The sequence below is a fragment of the Protopterus annectens genome, chromosome 7.part0 (genome assembly GCF_019279795.1).
Source record: "Protopterus annectens isolate FY-2018-M chromosome 7.part0, PAN1.0, whole genome shotgun sequence".
In the NCBI taxonomy this organism is placed as follows: Eukaryota; Metazoa; Chordata; order Ceratodontiformes; family Protopteridae; genus Protopterus; species Protopterus annectens.
The window spans coordinates 53,255,707-53,277,621 of NC_056739.1; positions in this window are offsets into that span (position 1 = coordinate 53,255,707).

The following is a 21,915-nucleotide window of genomic DNA, read 5'->3' on the forward strand; positions in this document are numbered from 1 at the left end:
ACAGAAATGAGTCATTCAGTTACACAAATGAGAGTAATTCAGATATATAATTTCTCTGTTATAGAAAAACAGTTGTTATGCAATAAGTAAATTCAGTTGTACTTCCACATTGTATGGTATAATAACATTGTACCCAAGTCAGCATTGTTAACATTTTGTAATAAACAGTAACACAGCTATTTATGTATTTACAGAAAAATAATTTCTCCTTTGGAGCGGAATCAGTTGAATATAGCCTAACAAGAGTAGTTAAAGGAGCACTTAACAGACATATGAGATGAGGTAGAGGTTAGCCCTTGTTGAAAACATATGTACCGTTGTATGTTCTTTTATGAAGTCCTACTAGCTTTTTTACTGAAAAGGGAATATTCTATAATCTATGTTCTGTAAGAATGTAATTCCAGTTAGCAGTGATAATTTTTCTGCAACTTTTTCTTTGGGTGGGAGTCCAGAAGGAGGTAATGCAGTTTCCTAAGTTTCATTTCTAAGAGCCAAATTAATTGATTTATACCTTTGTAATACTGTGTCTTAGCCCAGCTCAGACTCTGAATGCACAGATCCAAAGTCTACCCAAGGCCTTAATGAGAAAACTACCCCTAGGATTATGCCCAATGGAGTCTTTTATCCCCTTTTTAATCTTATCTCTCAGCTCAGCCTTAATAATGATAAGTGTATCAATCCTTCAGGATTCATTAAACATTTTCATTTCTGTAACAGATAATTCTAAGAAAACTGTGACAATGGAGCAGACAAAATCTCTGCTGCTACTAGGGTGGGGAATGACTGAAGCACAAGGTGTCAGGGAGTGCAGTGCTGACATTCATTTACTAATGCTAATATTGCATTTATAGTAACATCTGAAGTACTGAGGTATTTAATTGCAGCAAGCTGCTTGTTGCATTCCTAGCAAGCAGCTTGCTATTGTCTCAGAGTAAAAGAGCTTTTTTATCTTCAGGATAAAGCTGTTTTTGACTCCTCAACTTAAACTTGATGGGTGTCACTTTGGGGAACTGAGCAGGGTTCCCCATGAACTAGCTAAGCTTCTGGTTTGATCACACAGAGAACAAAACAAATCCTCTGAAACTAGTCAGTCACTGGTTCTGCTACCATTTAAGCTTCTAGGCATAATAAAAGTATGTTCGTCAGCACTTGCGTGTAATGCCTATCAGGCATCTTTAAGACCCATTTCATCTATAACCACTGAGATCACTGGGATTCAATATGTAGTTCTGATGATGGGGGGTTCTATCATGCACATAATTTCAGGCTACATTAAAATCCTTAGCTATAGGAAATGGATTACGTAATTCGCAAGCCCATTGTAAACAACTGAAAAAGTTTACAAAACGTTGGGAGATATTAACATTATATGCATGAATACTTTCTATTATTAAAAGTCCTTGTTGTATACCATTCAGACCTCATATTGCTCTTCCTGCCTGAACTGCCATGTCTTAATTATTTTCCATCCAAATGATGCTTTAATGAAAATGGCAACTCTTGCTATAGATCTATTGTTCATTCTAGCCACAAAAATACAGTCCCAAAAGTGACTTAAACTCTACCCTTTCTTGGCTAATTTCCATTCTTGAAAGCAAACCATCATCATTATCCCCTTTTACCCATTTTCTACATGGAATTGGGGTGTTATGTCAATTGTCTCCATCTCACTCGATGCAATGCCACTCACCTACCTTCTTTGTCATGACTGACTGTCACAGGTCTTCTGTCACACTATCCATCCATCTCTTTACTGGATGCTATAGTTTCCTCTTGCCTTCTTCCTGTCTGTCCCAATTCTTCAAAAAGCTGTCTTCTGCTTTCCTGCATATATGGCTGATCCACTGTAATTTGTGCTCTTTGACCTTCTATGCAACTTGAGCCACTTGGGTTTCTGCTCTGATGTCCTCATTTATTTGTCTATCCCCCAGTGTGCATCCTATCACCCATCTGAGGCACTTCATCTCCATCAACTCTATCTTCCACAACTGTTTTACCTTCACTGTCTGGGATTCTGTATCGTACAGTAGTACTGGCTGCACCACTGTTTTGTACACCTTCATTTTTAGTTTGACATTCTTCTGTCATATACCACTCCCTGATACTCTGTGCCAGTTGGCTGCATCCCCTCTAATTCTAGCTTTGACCTCCTCATTCAGACTTCCATTATTTTCAACCACCCCTCCCCTCCTAAGTACTTGAAGCTATTAACTTGTTCCACTAGTTTTCCTTCTATCTTAATTCTCAGCTTCTTCTGATTTCTCCATTTGCTTGCATTACAGCTGTCTTATTTGTACTTAGTTTTATCCCCATGCCTTCAGTTTTGCATTCCATTCCCCATCCTTTGTTGAAGTTCTTGCTCAGAATCTGCCTATAATGTCACATTGTCTGCATACAGCAACATTGTTGATCTGTCCCCTCTGACCTATTTGCTAACATAGCCCATCACCAATATGAACAACAGTGAGTTCTGTGCCAAACACTGATGCACACCCACTCCTACTGGGAGCCCCTCTGTCAGTCCAAATACTGTTTATACTTGATTAATTGGATCCATGTACAAAGCCTGCACTAATTCTATCAGTGTTTCTGACACTTCAAACTCTTACAATACTGCCCAAATCAGCTTTTTGGGACCTAGTCATAGGCTTTTTCCAAGTCTAGGGATGTCCAGTTTGACTCTTTTCCCATCTCTAGCTTCTTCTCAACTATCTGTCTCACTGCATGCATTGAGTCAGTTGGGGTGCATCTTGATCTAAATCTGAACTGCTTGTCCCCATCTTTCTTTCTACTACTGTATTTATTTATCAATCAGCCTCTCCAAAACTTCCATGCATTGTGATAAGACTTTGATACCTCTGTACTTTCCACAGTTGTGGATGTCACATTTACTCTTATACATTGCTACCACTATGCTTATTCTCCAGTCATTTGGGATAAACCTTTCTCTCCATACAGCTATAAGATATTTATATTCCTTGTTCTAAAGGAGGCATGGGCCTCCCTGAAATTGATTACATGTACAGATCTGCAAGAGCAGGACTGCATCTGCATCTGCTGACTTCACCAGTTTCAAACATAATGAAAGTTTTAAAACATGAGCTTGATTAGTTTAGCAGAAGCATATCGGTATCAAGTGGGAATGGAAATCAAACCAAAACTAGACAAAAATCAGGCAACAAATGAATGTGCCAAAAAACAAAAGAAAGAATATAAGGAGAAGAGAAGGCAAAACATGGAAAAGTCATAAATGTAGTTGCAAGTACAGAAAACCCCTGGAACAACCTCTTGTTGATCAGGATCTGATGTAGGAATGGTTAAGAAGAGGTGAATTTAAACCAAAAGATGAAAGGTTAATACTAGTGAGCCAGGCTTGTGGACTATGTACAGGTTGGTTTATAAAGTCCATTGAACATGTGAGAGAAACAGACAAATGAAGGTTCTGTAAAATAGTACTGGAAACAGTCGCACATCTTGTTGCTGGATTGATACACTAATGGCAGAGGGTCTGTGTATACTGAAAGACATAATAATGTGTAATCAAGACTGTGGCATTGGGGATTGTGCAAACATTACAATACTGAAACAGCTGAGCCACAAAGCATTATAGAGAATGATGAAGTTTATTTCACAGGGGATCACCCAGCACCAAAAAATAGGTGCGAGAAAACCTCCTAAACATCTCCTAATCAACAAACTATCCTGTGGTCTGTTTATTTATGTAAATAGTGTAAACACATTATACAATTATGTAAATAATGTAAACACATTATATAATTATGTAAATAGTGTAAACACATCATATAATTATGTACATAGTGTAAACACATTATATAATTATGTAAATACTGTAAACACAGTATATAATTATGTAAATAATATAAACACATCATATAATTATGTAAATACTGTAAACACATCATATAATCATATAAATAGTGTAAACATTATATAATTATGTAAATAGTGTAAACACATCATATAATTACATAAATAATGTAAACACATCATATAATTATGTAAATAGTGTAAACACATCATATAATAGCTTCCACCACATTTTTGTGTGTACTTGCTTTTCTGTTTATACACATTTTGCATATTGCTCATTAAAAATGACTATTGTTTTATTACTTCTTTTGCAGTAAAAGTCATATATATATATATATATATATATATATATATATATATATATATATATATATATATATATATATATATACCTTTCCTGCTTGTTTTATTCCTATGACCAACCTAAAAACTATCCATATGGATGAGTATTTTACCCTAGTAAACAAATATATAAATAAATTCAATTGTTCATATGATCATAGAATGATAGTATTGACAAGGCAACTGAGTCTCGGGGCCATTTTTGCCTTGCCAATACCCACCCTTAAGCTTTGCATTTCAAACAAGGGTTGAATTTATGATCACTGTTGAACTTTTATGTGCTCTAAACTGAGATGGACTATGGAAATGTATGATTGATATGGACTTGATCTTGGAATGGCCTAGGCAGATATATATATATATATATATATATATATATATATATATATATATATATATATATATACTGGGTATAGATGAACAACTGAGGGGTTGGCTGGGAATAAGGTTTGGGAAGGGAAGAGTGAATAATAAGTAAGCACATACTGCTTCACCTACCATTTAACTTTTTAGACACACCAGCTCATATAAAGGAAGACTACTAAAAGTCCTCACTTCTGCTACAGAAAAAACAGCTTTGAATGACAACCAGCTAAATTTAATCACACAGAAAGTTGTGTTTCACCAGAAAGAACACTGTAATGTAGGGGCATCTAAGGAGCACATTATATTTTGCAGGTTTATATACAGTGAAAAGTATTTCAACAGATAGGTTAAACAACAGATTCAGGGGAATAATGTCTCTTTTCCCTAGACAGCCCTATCACTGTTTCAAACCACACCTTTATGCTTCCTACCTACATAATCCTCCATACAATGTTGTACCAGCACCCTATGCATATTCTGTAAAGTATCCTATTCATGTCTGCTGTCATTAATTTCTTTTGCTACCCCCAGCTTCTACCGTACATACTCTGCCTGCTCCGTTATCCCCAAGGCATACATATCCTTTGTTATAGCATCTTTTATGGACATCTTTGGACAAATATCTGTTTTTTCTTATCCTATTGGCCTTGTTATAATTTTATCCCATTTAACCCAACCAAAGTTCACACATAAAGAAAATCATAAATTACATATTGCACCCTCTGTTACTTTTCTATACCTGATTCTCAGTTATCCTTCTGTATTTATCACAGCGTCTGCATTATGAGTACATTTTTAGGTAATGCTGTCATTGAGTACGGGGTGGGGGCCCTGAATCCTGCCATTTTTTTGGGAACTTGGCAATTGCTTTCTTTTTGGATGATGTAAAACATGACCAAAACAATCTTATTATCAATAAGAGCACATTAAATAACTTGTCTTTAACATTAGATGTACTCTACTACAAACGAAGATCAGAGACAGAAATCATCGAACTTTTAAAACTTTTAATTTACTACAAATAAATTACAGCAACATGTTAAAGGCAGATCCAGTAACAACCATTAATTGTCAGGGTTCTGGGCATAAGATATTTTCCCACTCAACATTCATTTAAGACTTTCAGTGATGGCATACTTGAATTTGATCTGCCTGACCCCATGAATGGCCTGAGGACTGCTAGTATTGAGTGAAAACACTACAATAAGCTTATCGAATTAACCCCTTGCCATATGGAAACAGTCAAGAAGCATCAATGAAAGTTCAGATAAGTGAAAGGAAATAAAGACCCACTGGCAAAAATGAGATTAGCCATGGGCGCTGCTCACTATAGGTAGTTTCCAGTGTAACTTGCAATTCCATGGAGAGTTAGCCAGCTCTCCATCTGACCAGTTCTCCCTTCCAGTGCTTGCCTTTCTTTACAGTGGTTCATTGGGACACAAAACTGACATGCTGGCAGTTGTTTGTGTCTTTTGTCATAGCAACACTACAGAGGGGTGGCTACATCTAATACATGCACAGCTTTTGCAGACAAGCTAATTAGACCACAAATACCAGCTACAAAATGTATCAATTAAAAAATTAAACTGTGTTCAGAAGCCTGCGTACAGACTTCCTTAAAATATAACAAATTCAAAATCTGAATCTTATTACAGTTTGTCTACGTGAACTGTCAGTCAAAAGTGATCAGGAAAAGTAGTGAGTGACAGGCCTGTTGATGCTGATCAGTAGAAGCCTTTACCTATCCCTTCCTCTTGCAGCCTCACCAATCCTTTATCCTATTAATATTAACACATCCCATGCCATCCTTCTGATAGGCCTGTTGACACCATCGCCTGAGACAATGGGGAAATAGTCTGAACTACAATGCAGATGGTCAACAAAAGCAGTTCTTTCTGACAGAACACTCAAAACTGCTATTTATTTAGAAACTTGCAACTGATAAAATTCAGATAAAACAGTTGATAAAAATACATTGACTCTCTCCAGAGGCACTCAAAAGAATGATAATTTGGAGTAGTGTGTCAAAGCAGAGACGACATAATGGATGTTTGTTGTGTTGTGTCATATGATACAGATGGAGAATGCAGTGAGGTAACAGTAAGTCTTATTTCAAAACCAAATCCTGTCAGTTTGTCAACACATTGGGTGATTTTGGGGTACAATGGATTATCAAATAATATAAATGACTTAGAGTGATGAAGAAACAGAAAGAAACAAAAAGAAACAAAGAGATGATGAAGGGATTCACCCAAAGTGCTTATGATACGGCGTTTATTGTTTTAACAAAGAGAAGTTGCTTCATACACAGCGCGGTAGTACTTGGCTTACTTTTGGATTTACTTAGAGTTTTGAAAAGGCGTTACTGATCCATCGATGATCAAAATGCAAACACATCTAATATATTGCTTTGCTGTCTCTGCTTCCTTCTTACAGACCTATCATTTCCTTTCCAAGCTGCCTACATCTATTTCGTGTCTGTTCATCTCATGCAGATTGACCTTTCCTTTACCTGTCTTTCTTGGTATTGCAGCCACCTTTTGTAATAGCAGCACTGCAGAGGGGTAGCTACATCTCTCTGCAAACAGCTGTGTATACCTTTAACACATGCATTCCACATTATCCCTTACCATATTAACCCCATTCCTTTTTATCACTCATGCTGATACCTTCATTTCAAACTATGTCCTTTATCATGGTACTTTCTCAGTGCAATCCTCCTTAACCTAATGATTTATTCCATGCTTTCTTTGTAACTCTGATGTACCAATTCCATGTCTTACTCACTCAATGTTAAATGTGTATTACTTACCTTCTCACTCACCTAATACTTGAATTCTGTGGACCTTACCCTGATATGCCATTATTCCATGGTTGCTCTCCATGGTTCTGATTCCCTGTATACCATATGATCTCTGTACCATGATACGCCATTATTCCATGGTCCTGATTCCCTGTATACCATATGATCTCTGTACCCTGATACACCATTATTCCATGGTTGCTCTCCATGGTTCCGATTCCCCATATGATCTCTGTACCCTGATATGCCATTATTCCATGGTTGCTCTCCACTCAGTAAAAAACAAAAGAAAAATGTAGCAAGGCAAGACTTTCCATGGTGTGATTCCTTAAACCTCCTGCATTAGAAACAACATGGGATATATGCAGACGACCTTTTAAGGATATCAGGTGTTTTAGCGATATGGCAGTTCTGAATGTCTGTGACTTTTTTCTTTTTAAGTCTATTTATGGACACATTCAGGCCAATAAAACCAAACCCCACTAGTTTTGGAAATGCTTGTTTCAGCCTTCTTATGGCATCATCAACAGAGCAGAAGTAGAATGTCTGGCTAACCTTTAGAAACACAACATTGTTTTACCCAGCTGATATCCATAACCATTCGAATGTCTATAAAATATCCCAAACAACACATTAAAACAATGAGTAAAAAGTTACACAGAAAAAAAACAGTGAGTAAAAACCAAAAGAAAAACCTAGCAAGGCAGGACTTTTCACTCTGTGATTCCTTCAGCCTCTTATATTGGACGCAAAATGGAATATATGCAAATGACCCTTTAACAACACCAGATGCTTCAGCTATATGACATTTCTAAACATACATGACTTTTTTCCTTTTTAATCCAATTTATAGATAACCAATAAAGTTAAACCCCACAAGCTGTGGACCTGCATGGTTATTTTCCTATAGCATCATCCACACAGCATAAATGAAATTTGAACACGTCTTTACAAGCACATGGTTGCTATACCCAGCCAAAACCCACTAGCTTTGGAAATGCATGTGTCAGCCTTCTTATGGCATCATCATTAGAGTAGAATATTTGGCTAACCTTTAGAAACACAGCATTGTTGTACCCAGCTGATATCCATAACCATTAGGGTGTCTGCAAAATATTCCAACCAACAAACTAAAACAATGAGTAAAACGTTCACATAGAAGAAACAGTCAGTATAAACCAAGAGGAAAATCTAGCAAGGCTAGACTTTCCACTGTATGATTCATTAAACCTCTTGTGTTAGAGGCAATGTGGGATATATGCAAATGACCCTTTAAGGACATCAGGTGTTTCACCTATATGGCAATTCTGAATGTCCATGACTTTTTTCTTTTCTTGATGGTTGCTGTCCATGGTTCTGATTCCATGTATGCCATATCATCCCTGTACCCCGATAACCCGTTATTACATGGTTGCTCTCCATGATTCTGATTCCTGTATATAATAGGATCTCCTTGCCTTGATATCCACATTAAGTGTCTTCTAACTCATCTAATAAATCCCATTCTATGCCCTTGGCTTCATTCTAACACTTTTTCCTTACCTCTTCATCATGCACATGTCTCTGTCTATTTCCTTTCTCTCACCCATTAGCCCCATTTACACACCCTGGTCTTTATCCTGATATCCTCCTCTGTGCACTCTGTGCACTCAGTGCCATTCTCTTTGGCCTGATACACCAGTTCTTGCCTTTTTCTAACCATGATATACCAGCTCTAGCTCTATGCATATTCACTATCTGATATATGCCCATCTCGTGCCTTCTCCCTCATCTGATACCCAAATTCCATGGATCCATGCTAGGATACCTCATTCCATGACCTATCTGTTGCTGCAATAACATGTATGCTATATATTATTCTTTACACAGACAGCCTCCTTCCCTACCATTTCTCTCCCTTGTATATGTCTGCACTCATCTATCTCCATCATTTTGATGCCTCCGTTTAATACCTTCTGCCACTACCCTAGAGTCTAGTCCATACCCTCCCTATAACCTTGATGAATTAATTCATACCCTCTCACTAGCCCTTGCAATACATTCAGTGCATTGTATGTTAGATTGATACTGCATTATATGCACTACTTTTAATGATACACAAATATAATTCCTTCTCTGTTACTCAGTTCCCAAAGTTTATGCATTCATACCCCATTCTCTGACCTCTTCAGTGCTCTGATAAACTCTATACCATGCACTGTTTCTTACCCAGATGGTACCAGGAAAATCCTTTACCATCACCTCGGTACAGCAGCCAATGTTCTTTCCCTCATTTTATCTTTCTATCATCTAGTGCACATCACCAAAGCAGAGTCCATGTCCTCTCCCTACACTAATATCCCCACCTGTGATGTTTCCCACCCCATGATACTCCCATCCATGTCTCTTTCCTGCCTTGTCATACCATCGCCTGCCATATGACTTACCTGACAGTCCCATTCTATACCTTCTTCATTACATTTATAGCCCAATTCCATGCCATATTCATCAGTCTGGGACTCCATTTCATACATTCCCCATCACGAGGATGCGACTGTTCTATGTGTTACTGCCCTAATGCCCCATTCCTTATCGATACTATCCTGATATAGCCATTCCACGTCCTTGTTCTTTTTCTCTAATTTTGATACTCTGTCAACTCAACAGTTCTGTTCCATGGCAGTGTGCTTGCCATGGAATCCCATTTCATGCCCTTCCCATTACCTGGATTATCCATTCTATGGCACATGCCCTGATACCTTTGATACCTTCCATTAATCCCCTTCTGTGTCAGCACTAACTGCATGTCCTTTCCCTCTTATTTATTTTCTGTACTGCATCTAGACCCGTGACTAGAATGGAATTCCTAATTGTTGATCCCACTAAAATACCAATCCAGTTGTGTATATGCAGCCTTCTAAAGAACCTTACCAACAAAGATAACACTACAATCATCCAGGTCAGCTGTATATAAACCAGGTCTCATTTAGAGCAGCGGATATATCTGCAACACTATGAGAGGATGTGCTGAACTGGTAAAGAACAGGACATAGTACAAGCAGGCATATGTAAAAAGTTTAGTGGGCACAGATCCAATCTCCAAGTGGTGCTATATATTCTGGAAGCTATAGTGAAAAAAAAAACATCATAAGTGAGAAGAGAAAATTCAGACCAGTCCAATGTAGTGATCACTTTATTTGACTACACAGAGTCCTTAAGACTGCACCTTGGGCAATACTCAACCTGATCAGTGCAAGCCCTTTGGCAAAGAACTGAGTTCCTAGTTCAAATTTTTCTTTTGACAGGGCCTATTGGGTGGCAAGACAGGCCAGGCTACTACATCTGCCTGCCTGTCAGAGCAGACTTGTCAGTCAGCTGATATGGAAATTTCCTGACATATGTGCAAAGACTTGTTCCTGTTGATATCCACCTAGAAAATTGAAAAAATGTCCATTCAACTGACGTTTGTCTTCAAGTAGGCAAGTATGATTCCACCAGAACTCCACCCGTTGACCAGGCCATGAACCTTAAGACTGTAGCATAGCTCATATATTACAAAGTGGACATACATGGCACAAGGTTGGTAAATCAGGCAAAGCAGTCAAAACCTAGACATAGATCATTACATAAAGACCTCATTAACAAACTTGTTGCTAAGTTAAATCAAGAACCAGTACATTTGGGAAAGTGACTAAGGTTGCTGAAAACATTGGGCACTGTCTGTGGTGAGCTAAACAAAGACAATCAACTTTAATGTGACTCAGTTAGTGATCTGGCCATGAGACTGGTTAAACCACTGTCCACTGTAAGAGCCAGATAGAGCACCAGATCCAGTATATGTCCATATCTGTGGTAGCAAGCATACTTACCTGAACAAACCCAAATTCCTTCATAATGGAAAGGAATTATATTACAAGAGCTACAGGCTCAATATCCACTCTGATGTTGGATATTCACAGAATTAACCATCTGGAGAGCATCAAAACCGAAGAGACAAGGAAGCAGGTGCTCTTCTGAAGGAATAGCTAAATTTACCACTGATTCCCCACACAGGTCCCACCACTGTTCTGCCGTACATCAACTAAAATGGTTAGAACTTCCCATCATTTAATGTATACCCAACTCATCTCCACCCACAGAATTGTACAAACCTGAAAGAACCCCCACCCTCCAAAAGATGCTTCAACCTCATTCTCCTACTCAGCTACTCTAATCTTCTCATAAAACACTACTAAGCATTTCCAAAAGTAACAATAAAGCAGAGGACTCCCTTGATTAACTATATTTCCAGGATCTGGAATACTGTTCTCTAACATACAGTAGACACTACCAACCCACCACAATTTAAAAACCTCCTTAAAGATTACCTCAAAAACAATTGGATCCGCTCTTTTATCAGCAGCGGCTAATACCACCAAGTACCCTTGCACTAGATATTCCCCTTAGAACTGCTTACCTTTTACTCCTGCCCCTCTCACTTCCCTCCTACCACTACACTTCTAGCTGGAAACTACCTCCTCCGCTGCCTCATCTAAATGCAGTATGTCTGCCTCTCTACCTGCCCCAGTGCTATTTTCATCCTCCTATTCCTTGCTAATCTTGCCCCACCTCTAAACTAACCTACTTATCTACCCACTAGGGCTCTGTCATCTGATCCAGACCTCATATTGTATCCTAGATAGTACTTTTATGCATGTATAACTACTACTAAGTCCACAATGCTTTATACTTACACCACCAAAACTGTAAATTTAAGAATTATGTATGTTGCCACTTTCTTGCTTGTATAACTTTTGAAACTTGTTTGTAACATTGTGAATTTTGCTTGTGACGATCAAACTTTGCAACTGTGCTATGGAGCTTTTCGCCCCGGGCCTCAATTGAAAATGAGCTTGCACCCAGTCAGACTATCCCTGTAAACAAATGTAAAATAAATAAATAAAATAAACATCTTTATACTAACAGGTGCATACTAGATGAGGAGATATCGGTTCCTCTACCCTAGACATATTCGAAGGAGTTGGTAGTTCAGAAATAACCTTTTTGGCTTTATAATTGAAGGCAAAACACTCACAGCCAAAACTGTCCTACTGGAAAACTCAAGAGGAACTATTACACAAGAGTTGGCCAAAGCTGGCATCAAGCCAATATTTCATAATAAACATCACTCACTCAATTAAAACGTTTATTCTTTAAGTAATGATGCCATACACCTTTGGTATAATGATAGTAATTATTTTTAGAACTGTTACGATGTGCTTTGTCAAATAAGTGCATTCCCATGTATAACTTTCATGGTTTTTGCCCTGAAAATTCAAAAAACAGCTATTCATACAGATGTTTCTGCTAGAGAAAATGGGGGACATCACTTAGCATGATGCTTTCTATCTTATGCAGTTTTTTTATTCAGCTATTGTAGGCTAAGATTTATGACTGCAATGGGATAGTTGTCTCTGAACATAACAGTGCATCTAGGTTGTGGAATAGGAATAAATTTGGCTTACCTACACATCTACTTGATCTATTTGTTATGATGTATATAGCATTTTCTGACAGCATGGTGTGATGTCGTGATTACTAGATATTTTACTTACTTGCCTTATTTGCTTTCTGAGCAAAGACATTCAAATCACAATGTTAATAAACTTTTACTTGATTATTAATGTAAATATTTACTACCTCCTTAAAACATTAATAACCAGTTATTAGTAAAAAACTGTACCAGAGGCTAGAATGTACTTATAAACACTTTAATAAATAAAACTGGTAAGCACGTTCGCAGAAACTTCTTCAGACCATGTTGAATTACACACTTCCGTTGTTAAATACAGATTTAAAAAAATAATATAAAAAGAGAAAAAACACCAAATGAGAATCAGAAGCACATAGAACATTTATTAGTAAAAAAATGTGCCAGAGGCTAGAAGGTACTTATAAACACACTGGTAAGTGCTTTCATAGAAACTTCTTCAGACCATGTTGAATTACACAATTCAGTTTTAAATACAGATTTAAAAAAGAAGCAGCAAATAAAATATGCAGTTCACAAACACATGATAAAAAACAATTAAAACCTCCTGTTCTTCAATTTAGGTTTTAAAGAAACCTTGTCATTTAATCCAAAAGCTTTATCAGCCTGCAGATGGTAGCCTGCCATGCCACCTACACCATAATATGTAGGCTTAGGCATGAACATTGTGACTGACAAATTCAAAAGGTTAGATACAAACCCGTATGTCACCCACTGAATAACAAATTGGCTCACAGACAGTACCCAGGAAGTTAAAACTGAGGCTTCTGCCTCTACAAAGAGGCCATCCACAAGTGGAATCCCTCAGGTATCAGTCCTTAGACTGCTCCTTTTTGGCATTTACTTCTCAGAAGTCAAGGCCAATGTCAGTGGTCTCTGGCTGACTAAATTTGCAGATGATTGCAAATTAGGAGCTATCACTGAATCTCACACTGACACAAATGTTCTAAAGAAAGGACTGACACAGACCAACAACTGATGTCAGAGCCATGGCCTAAAACTAACTGCCAAGAAATGCATAATAGTATCCTTCAGGAAGTCATCCACCCCTGGTAGCTATCATATTGACAACACATCCCTTAGAGCTGACCCAGTAGTCAGAGACATAGGGACACACACATAGATAGTAATCTAGCCTTTGAACATCACATGTCTACAGTAGTGAGGAAGTCATTCTATGTTGCACAATTTATAAACAAAGTTATGACATCTAGGTCAAAGGACGTCATTGTTCCACTGTATTCAGCATTCACCAGACCTATCAGTGAGTACAATTCCCCCTTTGATATGTACCTAACCAGGCATATCCAACAACTGGAACATCTACAGAACTTCCTCACTAAAAGAATACGGGGCATAAGTAAAATGTCCTATGCAGACTGCCCCAATGGCCCTATCCATGTCTCCTATAGGATGCTGAGGGGAGATCTATGCCTGGCATGCAGGGCACTGTCAGACCCCACTCTGATGGACTTCTACATATTCACAAAATAAACACTACCAGAATTACCCATTCTAAAGACTTAAACCTTGCCTGTGATATAAACAGGACCTGCTGGAGATACAGGTATGTTTCCCAGAGACTACTCTGTCTCTGGAACAGGCTCCTCATCCATGTGAAGCAGAGTTACTCACTAATCCAATTCAAGTGTAACTTGGACAATTAGATGGGGAACAGGAAATTCATCCCTGGTTTGGCACCTATATCTATAATGGACACAGGTAACCTGTAAATGTTTCATCTCCCAGGCCCCTGCTTGTAAATGTTTAATCTCCCAAGCCCCTGTTTACAATTATCAAGGGTACTAGAACTTGTCAGAGACTTAGGATGCATGGCTAGGCTTAAAAAGGCCCTCGTGGTCATTAGCTTAGTAAATACCTATGAACCGGGTTCCTATTACCTGATCAAACGTTTAGGTTAGTAAATACCTAAACGTCGAACTGGTAATAGCGAAAGCAAAAAAAACAGGAATGGCCAATTTAATGCAGGGAAAGAATTCCCTTGGCCATTATGCAGATTTTGCCTCTTTCCCCACTGTAGAATGATCTCAGAGTTGGTATATTTAGTTAGAGGGGTGTGGGGGCAAAGCCCCCCCACTTCATTTTGGTCGTTTTGGTTTAAAATGTTTTTTTTTTTTTTTGTGGCAGAGGGAATTCATTCCCTACGTTAAATTAGCTGTTCGCTGTTTTAATTTTTCAGTGTTACCAGGTCGACATTTAGGTATTCGCTATCCTAAACGTTCGATCGGGTAATATAGATGCTATGAACCTATGATCCATACTGCACATACCTTGGCTGCCCATGCTGCCTTCACCATGCTATAGTGGTTCTCATTTCCATGCTGTGCCCAACAATCACAACATGCTTGGGCTTGTACAAGATTCCTGCATCACACCATGCATGACGTGGCCTGCACATACTGCCTACACCATGCTATAGTGGTTCTCATTTCCATGCTTTCCCCAACAATCATAACATGCTTGGGCTTGTACAAGATCCCTGCACCACACCATGCATGACGTGGCCTGCACATGCTGCTTGTGTACACCATTCATGCCACTGCTTGCCCAAATTACCTGCACCATGCAACAAGTGCCCAAGCTCACCTTGATATTACCTGAATCATTCAACAAGTGCCCAAGCTCACCTTGTTGTTTCTGGAAGGTTAACTGCTGGCCTTTACCAAGAGCCATTCCATCTAACAGAATCACTCACACAGTCGTCTAACATTTCTCATTTTGGCCACTTGCTTTCATCTTCCCCATACCTAGTCATGCAGGAACTGAAACCTTTACTGAAGCTAAGTTCAGTAATGCTGTAGTCAGAGTCATGGAATCAGTCAAGACTGATGATCTTTAGCTACCAATGCAAATGACATTACTTCAGGTAATCAAGTGACAATTTTCCAAAGGATATTTGAATAGGTGTTGGCTTTATACTCCATTTCCTACTAACATGCTCTGCATAGTCAGGTACCCTCCCTGCAATGAATTCAAAAGACAATGTGCTTAGCATTGCTGCCCCATTGGTAGGCTGATATCCAGTCCAAAACATCTAATTAAAAGTCTGTTAGCAGGTTACATTTCATCTATCTGTAGTACATCTATGAATACAAGAAGCCTTGTCCAAATAAGTGTAAACTTAATAACAAAGCAAAAATCAGCAACTGGTTTATTTTCTTGTTTTTATGATAATTTATTTGGCTGCTTTTGTATAATGACACGTTATCTTCACATTTTTAGTTTTGCTTTTGAACTAAAGAAACTTCATTGAAATAAATTATTTTCCACAATTTTTCTCCCAGTATATAGCTGCATATTTATGTATATTTTTGAGGTGTTAAATACATTCAAATGTTAGTCAGCTTTGGGTAAAGCCCAAATATGGATGTAGAAATATATACTTGACATAGTGTTACATCCTTATTTATGTTTTTTTTTCTTACAGATTCTACAGGTTGTCTGTCCTGTCCTCTCAAAGAATGGCCCAATGAAAGGAAGGACAAGTGCATTCAGAGATCTACAGAATTCCTCTCCTATGATGACCCCTTGGGCATTGCTTTGACCTCCATCACATTTATGGGTTCAGTTCTGACAGCTGCCATCCTTCTTATATTTATCAGGTTTAATGACACCCCCATTGTGAAGGCCAATAACCGGAACCTCAGTTATCTGCTCCTCATAACTCTTATGCTCTGTTTCTTGTGCTCATTTATTTTTATTGGATACCCTAACTGGCTGACCTGTAGACTTCGTCAAGCTGTGTTTGGTATATCATTTGTTCTGTCTGTCTCTTTTGTTCTGGCTAAAACCATTATGGTAGTTGTCGCTTTCAATGCAACAAAACCCAACAGCAAGTTCAAAGCATGGGTGGGACCACAACTGTCTTACACACTTGTGTCACTGTCTACACTTGTTCAGCTTATTATATGTGTCACTTGGATTGCTTCTTCTTCTCCATTTCCAGAACAGAACTTTAAATCCCAGCCTGGCTTGATAATTATTGAATGTAATGAAGGTTCAACCACTGCATTCTGGTGCATGCTGGGATACATGGGTGTACTGGCTGGTATCTGTTTTATAGTTGCATTCTTGTCTCGAAACCTGCCAGACAGCTTTAATGAAGCCAAGTTCATCTCTTTCAGCATGGTTGTGTTTGTTTGTGTGTGGCTGGGATTTATCCCAGCATACCTCAGTGCTAAGGGTAAATACATGGTAATCGCAGAGGTATTTGCTATCATTGCATCGAGTGCTGGGTTGCTTGTCTGTATATTTTTCCCAAAGTGCTTTATAATTTTAATTAGACCAGATTTAAATACAAAAACCTATTTAATGGGCAGAGGAATAGGAATACATGGCAGATAAATTAATAGCATGCACTTATAATTTATATAAGCACATAGAATACTGGATACGTGGACTATCATGAAAATGAAATACATTGCTACTTCATCTTTGATGTTATGAATCTGTGTTCTGTTGATTTTGTGAATTTGTGTTCTGTTTAGTTTGTTAATTTGTGTTCTGTTTAGTTCTCTTTGTTATCTACCAGATCAATCTGAAGCGTGCTTTGCTAAGCAGTAGTGAAATAAATGTAAATAGTAGCATTATAAACTCTTTTTATTTGTTTTATTTATTAAAATGTGTTAACTGGGGTAGAGCCCTGATCCGAAATGATCCATTCAAGGTGTAAAACCACAAAATTGTCAAAGTTGTATCTGCAATGCACTGTAGTAACAATTTCAAACATTTTAAACGAGCAAAGGAGGTTTGGAACAGACCCTTTTGCCCTGGGACATCTTCAGTGGTGTTAGATACTTGGGATAGGAGGGATTAAAAGAATAAGGGCATGATAGGGTTAAATGTGGGGGAGGGATCTTAGGAGGAAATGAGGTAAGAATAGGGAGGGGATTGGAGGGTTTTGTCAAGCGTAATGAGAGTAGGAGTCGCATTTTGGCGTGAACTTGTTTAGGCAAGGTTACGTCCAAGACGACCTGTAGGTATTTTGGAAGACAGTTAGGCCTTGGGTAATATGGTGGTACTGGAGATATCCCCCCCCCACTTCTCTCCACTGGGTAGTTTCCCATGGCATGTTCACTGACTGGGGAGGTCAACTGTGCATGGCTGGTTATGTTGGATTGGTAGGGTGTGGGTGGTTGTCTAGTCTTTATTCGGTTTAAGTCAGGAGCCAATGGGGGTGTTGTTGCACTTTTATTGGCTTTGTGGTGGTAATGGCCTCTGGCTTGCTTTTGTTTTGGGTTCATCACTGTCAGTAGTGCATTGCACAGCATGCTATGGATTGGAAGGTCCAGGTATAAAGACCTTTACTTGTCAAGTTATGGCCAGATATTTTCAAGCTGTCATTATTTGTGCCTCTGTCCTCTTATTTTGGCAGGCTTTGCGTTGATACATATGGTTTACTGTGGATGATGATGAACAGTGCAGGGGGGGTGTAATAGTTGTTCTGCTGTGATCATTAGTAGTCATTTTATTGGGTGCTTGTTTCCCACGCTTACAGAAAATGTGGCAAAATGGCAATTTGCTGGTAAACTCAAGTTACTGAATGCAGTTGCAAATAAAGGCAGATATCTGTGTTTCAGACTTCCTCCCCCTTCAGGTAATTCATGCTAATCCAGAACCTGTTTCTCAGCGTTTCAGACTTCCTGCCCCTAGAGACTCATGATATTACTACCACATTTTCCGACTTGGGGCAGTTGGGTAATTGATTCTCATGCATAACCTGCTCTGCTTTTTATACTTCCTGCCTTTAAAACAGTTCATGCTAACGTATAAACCATTATCCTTGGTGGTTCTGTGGTTCAGTTACTTTCAATTGAGTCTTGTTTCAGTCGTTTCAGGGCCTTTTCATAGGCCGTGATCATTGGCTTTTCAAAAAAAAAAAAAAAAAAAAACTGCATGCCAACATAATCTGCTATTTTTGCAGCTTCTGAATATGGGAGCAATATTTGTGATTATTGGCTGGCTGCGTGAAAGGAGGGAGCTTGATCAAAATGAGCTGTTAGTAGCCATGTCAGCTGTCCTCTCTCTCGGGCATATTTGTCTCGCAGCGCAGGTAAACTAGCGTTTGAATATTCTTAACGAAGGATTGTTATCGTGTGTTGTAGGGTCCTAAGCTAGGATGTGCAACATTTTACAGGGCGGAACTTGTAAAGTCATTATAGATAATTACAATGTGGTTATACGCAGCCTCCTCTTAAGAAAATAACATCCACCCTGTACTGTAGATTAAAATATTCTTTGTAGGAATGTGCGATTGCTGCTGTAGCTGCATTGTGAATGTTGCTGTGCCATTCACTCTCAAAGATAAAAGAACGAGAGGGAAAGAGGGGAAAAATGTAGCTTTGTCATACACTTCTGCATACTGCTGCATCTATGTTTTGCTGTTCCATTGTGAGAAGCACTTGGGATAGGAAACAAGTACTGTAGTGGCAGAAGCTGTGTAGCAGCATGCTTTTGCAAGCATAAGGTTTCAAGGGGGTTAGATTCCAGCATGGGGGGAGCTGAAGCACATTACGATTTCAGGTGGTGTCAGTGAAAGAGTAAGTCCTTTGGCAGTCCTGTGCTTAAGTTCAGCTGCTGTTTTTGGTCTTTGTTCTATATTTATTTATTTGACATGTTCGGTGAATAATATTGTGGTACAAAATTAAGGGATGCCGAGTTTGGGAGGATGAAGCACTTTTAGGTATGTACTGCTGAAGTGTCATTTCAGGTGCAGGAGTTCTTTGGCAGGGCAACTATTGGTGGTGATAGAGTAGCAATGGCTGCACTTTTCTTGTTGGGTGCCTTTTGACAGAGAGGTGGCCTTTTTTTCTTTCTCGCGGGCTGGGGTGTGACGTGAAGTAACTGTTTCCGTGGACTTGGACGTGAGACAAGAAACAAGCAGGTGCCACATAAGCTCATTAAGTAGTAACACTAGAGAGGGAGGAGGAGAAGGGGAGGTTTAATTAATCATTTATACTTGGTCAATTTCTTGAAGTTTGTGGTTTTCTGAGGATAGAATTCGATAAAGAACAGATATTGGTGTTTCTGACTTCAAATAGTGCAGGATATTCACCATTGGGGGTGCCTTCCTTTTACTCTAGTACCTTTTTAAACTTGTAAGTGCGAGTGCTGCGAAGAGCACTTTTGGCTAACATCAAAGACTGAAACAATACGCAACAATACTAAATTATAAACTTTAGTAATGCTTTGACTTAGGAATGGGGTCCATTCCTGCCATGGTAGTAGTGAGTACATGTTGTGTGAGGATGTACTATAGGAATTGTGAGTTATATAAAGAGGGAGGGAGATTTGGGGCAATTCAGTAAGGAGAAAGGGGGGGGTGTTTAAAAAAAAATCATAGCTTGCTACTTGCCTTGCTAAACTGGTATTTCACACCCCTTATTTTTTTTGTGACTCACCCTAGTGACACTGCCATGTGTAGTAGGCTTGGCATGGCGGTATGTGGGGATGGAATGTTTCCCCAAGGTGGGTTTGATTGCTTTGAAGGCTGCAGTAGTACGGGGGGGATATGCAAGTTGCTGGTGTGATGGGCAGGAGCAATGGTACAAATGAGAAACCTTTGGGATTGATGCATCTTGTATTAATTAATTCAGTAAGAGATCCTTGTTAGAAGTAAAACCAGCAAATTTTAACCATCCTATGACCTTCCTAGCTGGAGTTGTTAGTAAGCCGTTAGTATGGGTTACTAATTTTTTCCTATTTGTGCCACAATTCAAATGCTAGTTTCTCATTTTGGAAATGGAAGGCTGAGAGCTAGACACTGGGCAGTGAAGTACATTTGAGTTTCGGACTTTGAATCTTTCAGAGGGGGTATGTTAAAGCAAATCCTGTTGTGTTGGAATGTTTGGTGGAAAGGGAGGTTCCATTGTGGATGTGGTTTTAGGTGGGGCCGTTGTCAGTTGGGCGAAGCACTTTTCTTTTAATAGCATTTGCTTCTCTGGACCCCTGTCTAGCAGAGCAACTGACGTGATCCCCGGGGTGAATGCCTTATCTCCCATTTAATCAAGGTTCCTTTGAAGAGGACCAAAGAGGCATTCTGCTTAACATGTATGGGCAGTCTATTCTAGTGTATGGGGAGTCTCTGGGTCAGAAACCTATCTCTCCAGCATGTTTTGCTCAGAGTGATGACAAGGTTTAGATCCCTGGAGAGTGTGGCACTGAGGGATTGGGATTTCTTTAGAGGTAGTATGTTCAACAGCTTTTGTGGTTTGGAATTGTAAATTTACCTGGTTTGTGGCTAGGGATAGGTCCCTTCAGGTGTGGGGTTTACTTTTAATATATTTCACATTTATCTTGGGTATTTGATAGGGTCATAGGAAGCATTGCTTCAGGTATGGCTGCTTTGTCATAGATGGAATGTCGGTGGTACATTCCTTCCCAGGTTGCCAGGATAGAGTGTCCTTTAAGATGTCTTGGAATGTGTGATGTATTTTGGATGTTTTACATGTCTTTTTCTTTCTTGTAGATGGGGTCTTGGAATGCTGTGGCTGTATTTTGGAATAGGTGGGTATAAGGTGGAGCTTTCTCATTCCTATTAGAGGGTTTAATTTTGTTGTTTTCTTGGTAGATGATGGTGTGCCGAGTTCCAGTGGTGAGATGCAGTGAGTTCACAGATGATCATGCTTTGGTGTCGATTGAGCAGTGGGGTCTTTGTGTGAGTAATCAGAAATGGATAAGTGTAAAGGCAAGCACAGTGATTTGGAAGAAGAAGATAATCGTGACTGTCCAGGATACACTGCCTTTCTCACACTGTCCACTAAGTGTTTTATGGCTCTGAATGCCATGAACTATTAATATAAATGTAACAAACTGTACTACACTGCCTTTGTCACACTGTCCACTAAGTGTTTTATGGCTCTGAATGCCATGAACTGTTAATATAAATGTAACAAACTGTATTACACTGCCTTTGTCACACTGTCCACTAAGTGTTTTATGGCTCTGAATGCCATGAACTGTTAATATAAATGTAACAAACTGTAATACACTGCCTTTCTCACACTGTCCACTAAGTGTTTTATGGCTCTGAATGCCATGAACT